The sequence below is a fragment of the Sus scrofa genome, chromosome 17 (assembly GCF_000003025.6).
Source record: "Sus scrofa isolate TJ Tabasco breed Duroc chromosome 17, Sscrofa11.1, whole genome shotgun sequence".
NCBI lineage: Eukaryota > Metazoa > Chordata > Mammalia > Artiodactyla > Suidae > Sus > Sus scrofa.
The window spans coordinates 7,298,103-7,310,160 of record NC_010459.5 but is presented as its reverse complement, the minus strand read 5'-3'; positions in this window follow the sequence as shown (position 1 = coordinate 7,310,160).

Genomic DNA, 12,058 nt, shown 5'->3' with positions numbered 1-12,058 from the left:
ACCAAGTATTAATTTTTCCAACTCCTTTATGTAATTTATATTTGTTCTCATTCCGTCTCTTTAACCACTCTTTTGACAACATCTTTTGAAAGGGATTGACCTAACAGATGGCAGAGCTCCCAAACTTCCATTTCTGGATGTCCTAGCTTTTGCCTCTCAGGCTCTCACTTCCACACAAACTTGACCATCAACCAGATCTCCTGTCCTTTCACTCTTTCTTCTTAATTTTTAAGACATGCAAAATTTTTTAAATTCTAAAGTTGATCATTCTTATATATATGATGATATTGTTATTTTGCTAGGGTATATGTTAAAGCAGCAGTTTTAAAGTGTGATTTCCAAGATTCGACTTGCCTTTTCACTGTGTTGACATTGCAGATAGTATATAAAACTGCTGGCGTTGTTCCCATTGCGGCTCAGCGGTAACAAACCCGACTGGTATCCATGAGGACTCAGGTTCCATCCTTGACCCCACTCAGTGGGTAAAGGATCCAGCATTGCCGTGAGCTGCAGTATAGGCCGCAGACATGACTTGGATCTGGGTTGCTGTGGCTTTGGTGTAGGCTGGCAGCTGCAGCTCTGATTCAGCCCCTAGCCTGGGAACTTACATATGCCACAGGTGTAAGCCCTAAAAAAGAAAAAAAAAAAAAAACAAACCCCACCACACCACCAATAAAACCTACCAGTGTCTTACCATCAATCAAGGAAATAGCACCAAACAGTACCATAGTCATTTACCATATTTTTAAAATCTCTACCTACTTGTATGCTCCCAGTTAAAAAAAAAAAAAAATGCCCATTTTTCTTAAGGACATTCCCAGTTCTTGATGCAATAGTAAAATATGAAATATCAACCCATGAATATAGAATTTAGCATTCTGATTGACAAGAATTTCCATTTATACCACATATGGAAAAACAATCGGAGAGTTCCCTTGAGGTGCAGTGGGTTCAGGATCCAGCCTTGTCACTGCAGTGGCTTGGATCGCTTCTGTGGCACAGGTTCGATCCCTGGCCTAGGTACTTACACATGCTTGTGGGCATGATCAAAGAAACCCAAAAACAAAAACAAAAACAAAAAACAAAAAACAAAAAAAAAACCCAACAATGGCTGTCTCACGAGAAAGCATTTTCTATGATTGAGTTGAAAGCCATATTAACTGTGTTTTTTCTCATAGGACATTTTTAGTATAAAGAACAAATGAGACAAACTGGTCATTCAGATGTAGTGAGATTTACAAGGCATTTTCTCAAATACTGACAGAATGACCCTGTTATTTCAAGGAAATCAACAGTATATTGGCTACCAATGATAAAATTTGAGCTTTTAAGGAAAAATTAAAGTTTGGGAAAACTTGTATCTACTATTCTAAGCTTGACAGTTTCCCAATACTTAATCTTTTCTGATGAAATCAATGAGGATATTAACAACTGTGATTTTTTGCTATTGTATCATGAAATGTGTCAACATTTGGAAAATCTGTAAACTCAGTGAACCAATTATCTTCCAAAGGACAAATGCATGATTTTACAAGATTACTCGGGTAAGCTGGATTCAAAGTATAAAACAGATCAGTGAATTTTAAAGTTACAGAAGACAAAATGTTCATAAATATATATATATATATATATATATATTTTTTTTTGGTCTTTTTAGGGCTGTACCCGAGGCATATGGAGGTTCCCAGACTAGGGGTTGAATCAGAGCTGTAGCCACCGGCCCACGGCACAGCCACAGCAACGCAGGATCCAAGCCACGTCTGTGACCTACACCACAGCTCATGGCAACACTGAATCCTTAACCCACTGAGTAAAGCCAGGGATTGAACCTGCATCCTCATGGATGCTAGTCAAATTCTTTTCCACTGAGCCATGACAGGAATTCCCATTAATACGATTTTTTTAAAAACAGCAATTATCTGAAAAAGGTATTAGAATGATCTCCCCTGTTCCAACTATGTACTGGCGTAAGGACAGATTTTATTCATATACTTCAACTAAAATAACAATGCAATAGATGGGATGCTGAAGCAAATAGTCATTTGATAAACCTGAAATTAAAGAAATTTGCAAAATTGTAAAACCATGCTACTGTCTCAAGAATTGTTCAGAAAATTTTCTTCATAAAAATGTTATATTTTCAATTAAAAAGTTTTAATTTCTAATACAGTAACTATAGATATAAATGCACCTGTGATTTTGGTACATTTTGCCAGATTCTCAACCACAAAGATGACATAAGGTTGCATTTCAAACCACATGAGGTGTCAAACTCTCTACCCACTTGGTAATGATACCAGAAAGATGATACAGGAATCCAGGTTCTTGTTCAGGAATCCAGGTTCTTGTTCGCAGCATGAACTCCTCGAACACACAGGCAGCAAGCAAGCAACGTCTTTATTAAAGAAATGCAAATAGCTCCCAGGACAGCTGGGAGGGGGGAGAAGAGCCCCCTTTTCTCTATTATCCTATAGGGGTTTTTATTCCTTCAAGATGGGGGGGTACCAAGGTGGGGTCCAGAAAGATGTGGCTTTCTCCCATTGGTCTTTTCAATTACCTATATCAGTCCTTGTCTGATAGGGTCTTAGGGGTGGAAATGTCCTATAAATCTCATAGTTTCTTTGTCTTTTTCTTCCCGTAAACTGAGGCACAGGGGATTAGGGATTATTGTCCACCTTGGCATAGGTACACTTCCTATAGTAAACAAGGCCTATGGGGATGTTATTCCCTGGAGCCCTTAAGCCACAAATGTTAATCAATGGCCATATCAAAGAATGCTTCACAGCCCATGCTCCTACACTGAGTACCTGAGTTAATATTCTGCCTCAGTGAGAAATGGTATCCTTAATTTTAGCTTGTGTTTATTTTATTATGAAAAAAGTTATTTTCATATGCTTAGCCATTTTCATTACTTCTGTGAACCACATGTTTAAGATTTTCAGCTGTTTTTTCCTCCCAGATTTTTGATCTTTTAATTTTTTTTTTTTTTTTTTTTGGCTGCCCCATAGCATTTGGAGCTCACGGGCCAGTGATCAGATCTGAGCCACAGCTGTGGCAACACCAGATCCTTAACCCACTGTGCCAAGCTGGATATTAAACCTGGGTCCCAGGACTCCCAATCCCTTCGAGCCAAGAGTGGGAGCTCCTTTTTTCTTGATTGTAAGATACTTATACATCGAAAATACTTATCCCTTTAGTATACAAATTGCAAATATTTTCTACTTGTCACTTCGATTTGATTTGAATTTACTCCAATTTTTTCTTACTGGTCCTTCAAACCTTTATATCTTCTCTTATCTTGTCTCCCTGAACATGTCCTAGACTGAAAAAAACCCAACTGATCAATCACAAAAATGAACAAGTTTAGAAATTCAATGGCTTTATCTTACTTGAGTTCTCAACAGTCAGCATAGTTGGCCAGGACCCTCTGCTTGGAAGGGTTTCGTCTCTTTGCCGTCAAGATCTTGTAAATGGGAGTTCCCTCCATGGCTCAGTGATTAGTAAACCCAACTAGGAACCATGAGGATGCAGGTTCTATACTTGGCCTCGCTCAGTGAGTTAAGGGTCTGGTGTTGCCATGAGCAGACTCGGCTGGGATCCTGAGTTGCTGTGGCTGTGGCATAGCCCAGCAGCTATAGCTCTGCTTCGACCCTTAGCCTGGGAACTCCTCATGCCTTGGGTGCAGCACCCCCCAGCCCCCGCAAGAGAAAACCAAAGATCTTGTAAATGGCATCCATCCTAATTTACTGGTCTGTTTCTCAGTATTCTTTTTTTTTGGCTTCGAATCCTCTTGAATCTCTAAGTTTTCAGCTGTTTCCAGGGTCAGTTCCAGTCCCTTCCCTCAACTCTAGTTACAAAGTCTCCCAGCGTTGGTCACATATACTTCCAAAAGTTTAAGTACCGATCTCCAATTTAACCTTCTACCCAGACCCTGAACTTTCAGCTCATTTGCAATTAAATGTCTAAGAAGCACTTCATATTAACATATCTATAACACTGTTCAAGATGTCAATCAATAATACCTTCCCTTCCCCTAATTCACTTTAAAGTTTCCTATGGAAGGGTAGTTTAAACCATCAATTCATCATCTCAACTATTTTATACTCAACCCTGCCCCACTCCCATCTTCCAACTTCTCTCAGCTCCACAACCAGGATACTACTTAAAACCCACAGCTGGCAATGCTTTTCTCTCAAGTTTTTGCCATTCCAGCTCCCTCTTTCCTCCCTACAGTTCTCAGCTTAAACAGCCCTTTCTCAGAGAGCCTTTCTAAAACGACCCACCATTCATAATCATCTTATTTTCTTTCTATTTTTTATCTAATGCACAATAAGTATTTAGAAATATCTAAAATAAAATCAGCATAAAGGGAAATGGTTGAAGGACAGAGACAGAGAAGAGACATTAAATGCTTTTACAGAAACCAAGAGAAAGCAAAGTTGGAGAATAATTTGTCTCACGAATGTTATATATGTGTTAAGTTCATACCTGTCCTTATCTTGTTTTTCCTAATTTTACTTATTCATTTTGCCCTGGCTTTCTCATTTATCTTTTCATACAATTCCATTGCATATAATTTTTTTTTCAAGTTTCCATAAATACTAAAATCAAGTTTAGGTATTTAAAGAAAACTATGATTGGAGTTCCCGTCGAGGCTCAGTGGTTAACAAACCTAACTAGTATCCACGAGGACTCGGGTTCCATCCTTGGCCCCGATCAATGGGTTAAGTATCTGGCATTGCCGTGAGGTATGGTGTAGGTCGCAGACGCGGCTCAGATCCCCAGTGGCTGTGGCGTAGACTGGCAGCTACAGCCCCTATTCGACCCCTAGTCTGGGAACTCCACACACCAAGGGTGCAGCCCCCAAAAGACAAAAAAGATAAAATAAAATAAAGAAAACAAAGATTAAGGAAATGATCTTCAGAGAAAAGCTTACCTTTTTTTGTAATCTGCAATATTTCCTTTAGGGAAAATAGCTAGAAAAATGGAGACGAAATTCCTCCCTCTCATCAGGTAGGAAATCCATATAATAAATCCAGGACAGTGGTAATCAAACTTCAGGGAGCAGTAGAATGATTTCAGCTTATGCAAACAGATTTCTGGGCTCCACCCTAAGAATCTTTGTTAGGGTAGATCTGAGGTGGAGACTTAATTTGCATTTTAAAGAGCTCCTAGAAAATACCTTGTAACCGGGGACCACATACAGGAGTTTCAGTTTCTTTTGTTCTTTGTTACTTCTCCAAGGTCTTATATAGTGCCTACCAGAGAGTAGCTCCTTAGTAAGGTTTTTTTGTTGTTTTAAATGAATATCATGTATATGCTGACAATTTCATGGGAAGAAATTCTTCTACAAGCCTTTACCCTAGAATCTCATCGTATTCTTTCCTTAACTTTACCAATTTATCTTAAGCCATTAACGAGTTTCACCAGAAAACAATGCCCGATTTCATTGTTTCCAGAATGTCTGCTGAAAAAGTGATCACTGTATTATTCATATATAGAAAAATCAAGAATAGAAATAACTGGAGTTCCCACTGTGGAGGGAGCAGGTTCTATCCCTGGCTCGGTGCAGTGGGTTAAGGATCCGTCTTTGCTGCAGTTGCATCTTAGGTCTTGACTGCGGCTCTGATCCGATCCCTGGTCTGGGACCTCCATATGCAGAGGACTGCCAAAAAAGAAAAACAGAAAGAAATAAGTGACTGACTATTGAGGAATGTGTCATAGATGGGAGGTCAAAGGACAATCTTAGCTCATGGTTGACCTCAATGGAAAGAAAATCTGCCCAGTTTCACAAGTTTTATAAATCTGTCTCTGGAAGGGTTTTCTTTTTTTTTCCTTTTCCTTTTTATGGCCACACTGGCAGCACATAGAAGATCCCAGCAGAGAGGTCGAATCTGAGCTGCAGCCCTGGCCATGGGCTGAATTGAGCTGCATCTTCGACCTACACCTCAGCTTACAGCAATGCTGGATCCTTAACCCACTGAGCAAGGCCAGGGATTGAACCCAAGTCCACATGGATGCTAGTCGGGTTTGCTAACTGCTGAGCCACAATGGGAACTCCTGTAGCTGCTGTTTATACCACAGCCACAGCAATGCAGGCTCCAAGCCGAATCTTTGACCTGCACCACTCACAGCAACACCGGATCCCTGACCCACTGAGCAAGGCCAGGGGCTGAACCTGAGTCCTTATGGATGCTAGTCAGATTCGTTTCCACTGAGCCACGATGGGAACTCTTTTTTTTTTTTTTTTTGCTTATTTTAAGCTTTGATGCAGCTAACTTTTATGAAGATTTTATCAATTACTTAGTCATTTATTCTTATTGTCCTTTCATAATTTATATAATTTAATTTTGACAGGAAAACATCATAGAATCTTTGAATCAAAGGGTAAAACATTAAACCAAATTCTCCTATCTTAGAGTCTCGTAAAGTCCATCTTGGATTCTAAGTAAATTATTTGGAAGAATATGATACACAGTGTGCTAAGCTCTTTTTATATCTATATATTCCCCACAATTCTCTGAGGTATGTGGTATCTGTACATTTTACAGCTGATAAAAAGAGTAAGGTTAAGTGGTTGACCCAGAGCACTCAGTACAGAAAATTACAGATCTGGGATTTGAATCACAGCCAAGTTTCCTAATACTACCTTACTTCTATGAAATGTTAACTAAAAATTTTGCCAATTTATAAAAGGAAATGCCTCAAATTTACATTGCAATTTACCACAGATACTTCATACACCTATAGTAACAATATTATACAGTCAATATCTTTGAGTATTTAAGTTGTTTGACTTAAAAACCTCCCTTAAGCATTAAAATCTTATAATAAATTAAGCTTATAAGAATAATCTGGAGTTTTTAAATATTGCAATTCTTTGTATACATTTGGCTCCCCACTTAAATTTGAAAATCTTAAATCAGCGACTCAATTGCATATTCTATTTATTTTATTTTATTTGGTCTTTCTAGGGCTGCACCTCGGCATATGGAGATTCCCAGGCTAGGGGTCAAACTGGAGCCGCAGTCAGCCTGCATCACAGCCACAGCAATGCCAGATCCAAGCCATGTCTTCAACCTACACCACAGCTCACAGCAATGCCAGATCCTAAACCCACTGAGCAAGGCCAGGGATTGAATCTGCATCCTCATGGATACTAATCAGATTCATTTCTGCTGAGCCATGATGGGAACTCCCCAATTGTATATTCTAGATTGGAGTTAGGTGGTTATTACCATAAGCTACATACTCCTAAAGGTTAGGAATGACACTAAGTAATTTTTACATGTTCAATACCAAAATATTAAGACTCTGGGGAGTTCCCGTCGTGGCGCAGTAGTTAACGAATCTGACTGGGAACCATGAGGTTGCAGGTTCGATCCCTGCCCTTGCTCAGTGGGTTAACGATCCGGCGTTGCCGTGACCTGTGGTGTAGGTTGCAGACGCGGCTGGGATCCCGCGTTGCTGTGGCTCTGGTGTAGGCCAGTGGCTATGGCTCCGATTGGACCCCTAGCCTGGGAACCTCCATATGCCGCGGGAACAGCCCAAGAAATAGCAACAACAACAACAACAACAACAAAAAAAGACAAAAAAAAAAAAAAAAGATTCTGGCTATGATATTTCTTTCATCCGTTAAAAGGTATTAACCTACTAGGAAGTAATGAGCTTTCTGGTTAAGTGAGGTTGCATTTGGTTGGAAACCTCAGCTGGGTATGAGCACTGAGGCTGCACGTGTCCAGGGTACCTACCCGTCAAGCAAACTGACATCATACCATGATTCTGACTGATCCCTTCTTCCATGATTATTTTGCAGTTCCTTTTCACCTCGCATAGAGTGGCACACTGACCACATATGTCTGCCAGGATGCTCACCAAGATCTTGTCAAAGATCCTTGTAGGACTCTGAACTTTACTCACTGTGTTAGCAGCTCTCCCTAGCTCATCTAGTTTCCTAGTCCTGAAACTGAAAACATGTCTCCCCTCTCAACAACATACACTTGATGGGTTTTTGCATGACTTTTTGCCTTGACTCTTTTTTTCCCCAATTTAATTTTTATTTTATAGTGGGGTATACTTGATTTATAATGTTTTGTTAGTTTCAGGTGTACAGCAACGTGATTCAGTTATATATATACATATATCCATTCTTTTTCAGATTCTTTTCCCATATAGGTTATTACAGAATATTGAGTAGCATTCCCTGTGCTATAGACCTTGACTTGTAATAGAGTTAACTGGCTTTCCTTTAAATCTAGCTTGATCTTGATGGAACACCACATTTTTTAATTAAGCATTTCTGCTACTGTGATACATTTTCTCAAAAAAATAAGGCACCTCACATTCTGCCAATCTATGCACTAAACAGTGTTTTTACAAGCTTTGCAGCAAAATGCTCAATCACTCTACAGCTTGAACCAGATGTTTATAACAATATTAACAGCCCTTTTAAAAAAAGCCATGCAATACAATCAAAGACCACCACCACAGCAAAACCAGCTACCTGTTGAACCAGCTTTTTTCTTTCTTTCTTTCTTCCTTTCTTTCTTCTTTCTGTCTTTCTTTCTTTCTTTCTTTCTTTCTTTCTTTCTCTCTCTCTCTCTCTCTCTTTCTTTCTTTCTTTCTTTCTTTCTTTCAAAGGGCCACACCTGAGGCATATGGAAGTTCCCAGGCTAGGGGTCAAATCAGAGCTGTAGCTGCCGGCCTATGGCACAACCACAGCAACACCCGATCTGAGCCACATCTGTGACCTACACCACAGCTCATGGCAATGCCAGATCCTTAACCCACTGAGCAAGCCAGGGATCTAACCTGCGTCCTCATGGATATTAGTTGGGTTCGTTAACCACTGAGCTACAACAGTAATTCATGAATCAGCTTTGTGTGTGTGTTTTTTTTTTTTTGTCTTTTTAAGGTCACACTCATGGCATATGGAGGTTCCCAGGCTAGGGGTCCAATCGGAGCTACAACTGCCAGCCTACACCGCACCCACAGCAACCTCAGATCTGAGTCACATCTGTGACCTACACGACAGTTCACGGCAATCCTGGATCCTTAACCCATTGAGCAAGGCCAGGGATCGAACCCACAACCTCACAGTTTCTAGTCGGATTCATTTCTGCTGCACCACAACAGGAACTCCCTGAACCAGCTTTTTTTTTTGAAACAGCTTTTTTAAAGAATGAAAGTTATTTGGTAGAAAGAAGTTTAGGGAAGAGTTGAGGATGTGGAATTGGGGTGGCAAGGGCAAAATGCACAGAAGAGCAACAAAATAAGCATTTCTAAGATGGTATCTGGTTAAACTGAGCCGAGACCATAGGGTGAATGATCATCATCGAAGTGGAGAGCTCACCGCATCATGGCTTGCCAGTATAGTTGATCAAAAATATTACATAAGTTACAGCTGTACAATATAATGATTCACAATTTTTAAAGGTTATATTCCATTTATAGTTATTATAAAATTTTGGCTCTAATTGACATTCTTATCATATTGAGAAGTTGTGTGAGACTTTAATCCCTTTACCCTTGACCTCTCTTGGAATGTTATTCTCTATGTCCATTCCTGCTGAAAATTCTGCTTTATTATTATTATATATATATATTTTTTTGTCTTTTGTCTTTTTAGGGCCACACCCATGGCATACGGAGGTTCCCAGGCTAGGGGTGGAATTGGAGCTGTAGCTGCCGGCCTACACCACAGCCACAGCAACAAGGGATCCGAGCCGTGTCTCATCAGAGCTCACGGCAGCAATGCTGGATCCTTAGCCCACTGAGCAAGGCCAGGGATTGAACTCGTGTCCTCATCCTCATGGATACTAGTCAGGTTTGTTAACCACTGAGCCACGACGGGAACTCCCGAAAATTCTGCTTTCTAAGAGGAGGAAGAAGCCAGGCAGTTTTGGTAAAAGGCAGGGTGGAAACGACCAAGGGACCAGCCTGCAGCTGCCATGTAACTTCGTTTTCTCGGGTAGTTTGTTTTATTCATTGAAGTACTGGTTCTCAAACGTTCTTGACTATTACAGTGTTCTGGAGAGCTAGAAGAATCGTGATGCCTAAATCTGTGGCTTCCAAACTTCAGAGTACATCAGGATCACCAGGAAACCCTGTGCTAAGGCACAGACTGCTGGACTCCAGTCCACAGGTTTTGATTCATTGGGTCTGGGCTGGGGCTCAAGAGTGTACTTTTCCGTCAAGTTCCAGGAAAATGCGGGCACTCTACCTGTCCACTCAGGACCTCTGGAGGTGGGTTACATGCTTCAGGCATTGTTTAACTTATCAGGTAATTAGCATATACAACCAAGTTTGAGAACTACAACTCTAAGACACCAAAAGGATTTAAAAAGAGGCATTTGGAGGTGTCTAGAAGGTGGCATATATGAAACCTGGATAAACCTCCTAGCCTAACTTGGGACCTTAAAACATGCATTGTGTCCCCAGCTGCACAGACAGCAAAGAGTTCAGTCTTTTAGGGGTGCTCTTCCTGGAGTACTCCTAAAAATCCTTCTCTTTTTTTAAAATCCTTCCCTTAGTTTCAGTCATGATCACAGCAGTATTACCTGGCCCCTCATGTCACAGCTCCTTAAAGGCATTAGCGCTTTGTTCTTAATACTTGTAGCCATTTTCACCAGGCACACTTACAGAGTACTTGATTATTGGCATGGATTACTACATTCATGAATTCCCAGCTATGCCCAAGACCTTCCTTCTTCTCTAGGTTTCTTTCCAGCTGTAATTGGCGTCCTCGCCCAACAGATATTTTCTTAGATCTTTGCACCTCAAAATCCAAGAAAGGGCAAGGGTGGTGAAGAAAGTGCCAATTTGTTTTTCTCAAGAGACTCTCTGGGCTCTTAAAAAGCTGTGCCACAAACCTACTCTCTCGAGACCTTAACCTCTGTGGTTGCAAACAATAAACATGAGAGGAGCGCCACCTGGCAGCATCTGGCACCAATTACCATTGGACAGCTGGCGGGGGAGGCAGTTACCCCAAAGATCTTCAGTGCTGGATTTGACTGGATCCTTGAATAACCAGCAAACCTGGTTTGGGTCACAGTTGTAAACTCCTAGAATTTAATGTTTTCGACTCATTTAATCCTGTGGAAATGGCAAAATAACTTTGTAAGTAGTAGCATGGACTCTGAAATTAGGCCACCACTGTGGATTCTAGAGCAAGGTTCATAACTTGGGTTTGTTTTCTCATCTGTGAGTGTGACCAGAATATCTACCTCCTAGGGCTTTTGGGAGGATTAAGTAAGTAAATTTATAAAAGTGTTAAGAATGGTGCCTGGCACAGAGCCGGAGTTCTATTTGTACTAGCTAGTCTTGTGTTTTTCCCCTAAAGATACTGTTTTATGATGAGATAATCTAATGAATAAATGTTAAGGTTTTTTTTTTCTTTTTTTTTTTTTTGCCACGCCTACAGCATGTGGAAGTTCCTGGGCCAGGGATGGAACCCATGCCACAGCAGTGACTTGAGCCACTGCAGTGACAACCCTGGGTCCTTAACCCGCTGCACCACAGGAGAACTCCTCTACCACTGTTAAGGTATACATCTTTTAGTGCTTTGTAGGGTTTTTGGGGTTTGTTTTTTTTGTACACATGTATCCTGCTCCCAAAGAAAATAAGTAGTTTTTAGTCATATTTATATCACTTTCAGCACTGAGTTCATTGCCCTATATAAGTGAGGTTCATACCTATTAGTTAAGTAAATAAAAGCTGCATTGAAATCACTGTTAAAAAAATTTCTATTACATCACAGCTGAAACCAATCCCCTGAGACGACTTTACTCTTCAACCTGAAGAAAACTGCCTCATTAACCAGGTTATTTGAAGCCACAACCTACTCCATTCCCCAATATTTCCCTACTGGGAAAGTGCTGAGAACACATTAAATGGTTCAAAAAAATAAACTCTACTTTTATACAAAATGTTAAAGAAGTAAAAATGATTCCTTCCAATGCTCCAATTTTACCATACCAAACTCTACCAGTTTGATGTGTATCTTTCCATTATTTTTTGTTCTAAGTGTATCTTGTATAATTGAGACTTTATGACACTT